This window comes from Nelumbo lutea, chromosome 5, assembly GCF_056320005.1.
Source record: "Nelumbo lutea isolate HS-2025 chromosome 5, American lotus-T2T, whole genome shotgun sequence".
NCBI classification, from domain to species: domain Eukaryota; kingdom Viridiplantae; phylum Streptophyta; class Magnoliopsida; order Proteales; family Nelumbonaceae; genus Nelumbo; species Nelumbo lutea.
In genome coordinates this window covers 74,918,075-74,919,465 of record NC_142688.1, presented here as the reverse complement: position 1 = coordinate 74,919,465, position 1,391 = coordinate 74,918,075, and the positions used below count along the sequence as shown (strand labels likewise).

Here is a 1,391-nt window from a genome sequence, read left to right as displayed (position 1 = left end):
AATATTAATATGTAAACTTTTAAATATTTCAAGAAACTTACCAAATTCCTTCTCCAATTTTTGTTGCTTCAGCCTGTTAGGGAATGGAACTTGTGGTTGTTGGTGCATCCCTTGTTGTGCTTCTGATTGTTCCGTCTTCTGTTGTCTGGTCCCAAGGCTTGTTTCTGCCTTGGGTTTAGCCCAATTCTTCTTTTCTACCTCAGGCAACTCTTTTCCACTTCTTAAGGTAATGGCTTGCACCTGCTCTCGTGGATTCACTTCAGTGTTGCTTGGAAGAGTTCCCGACAGTCTGGAAGAGATTAATTGTGCCAATTGCCCCACTTGGTTTTCCAGGTTTTTGATTGAGGCTTCCTGGTTCTGGAACCTAGTTTCTGCACCTGCTATAAATTTTGTCATCAGTTCCTCCAAATTGGATTTTGGTTCAGGCTGATGATAAGTCTGGTGGAACGGCTTGGAAATATGCTGATTTGGCCAGGACTGGTTTGAATGTCCCCTCCATCCTGGATGAAAAGTATGGTGACTCTGATAACCCTGCTGTCTTGACGAATTGCTGACATAGTCAACTTGTTCAGTAGATGGTCTGAACTGATTGCCAACTTGGCAGTCTGTACTGATGTGGCCTCCCCCACACAATTCACAATTAAGAGGCTGCACATGCATGGCAGCTATCTGCATTTCATCTATTTTCTTACCGAGTGCTCCTATTTGTGCAGCTAGTGCTGTATAAGTGTCAACATTATGCAAGCCTTGCTGCTTCCTAGTTTGAGTTCTTTCCGAATGCCATTGATAGTTGTTGGCTGCCATTTCCTCAATAAGTGCATGGGCAACCTCAGGAGTTTTATTATTTATGGATCCTCCGGCTGCAGCATCTAATATGGTCTTATTTGAGTCAGTAAGACCATTATAGAAAGTCTGCACTTGCAGCCAAATGGGGAGGCCATGGTGAGGAACTCTCCTTAACAGCTCCTTGTAACGTTCCCATGACTCATATAAAGATTCCCCCTCTTGCTGGAAAAAAGTAGTGATGTCATTCCTCATTTTAGCAGTTTTAGAAGGGGGAAAATATTTAGAGAGAAAACGGCTGGCCATTTCATCCCATGTGGCTATAGATCCTGCCGGTAATGAGTTCAACCAAGCTTTGGCTTTATCCTTCAAAGAAAATGGGAATAACCTCAGCCGGATGGCATCATCACTTACCCCATTGTGTTTGAAGGTGTCACAGATTTCCAAGAAGTTAGCAATATGGGCATTCGGATCCTCATGGGCCATACCACAAAACTGAACCGTGTTTTGTATCATTTGGATTATGGCCGGTTTAATTTCAAAGTTATTGGCAGCAATAGTTGGCCTGATAATGCTGGAGACAGTCCCGGTGAGGGTGGGCTTGGCAT

At 43.6% G+C, this 1,391-nt stretch overlaps 1 non-coding gene across 1 annotated transcript; it reads left to right on the top strand.

Annotated features, from left to right (window-relative positions):
- The first annotated feature begins 934 nt into the window (after positions 1 to 934).
- Positions 935 to 1,041, top strand: LOC148852942 (small nucleolar RNA R71). Its single transcript, XR_016100161.1, has one exon. It is a non-coding gene; the product is annotated as a small nucleolar RNA R71 (small nucleolar RNA).
- The last annotated feature ends 350 nt before the right edge of the window (positions 1,042 to 1,391 follow it).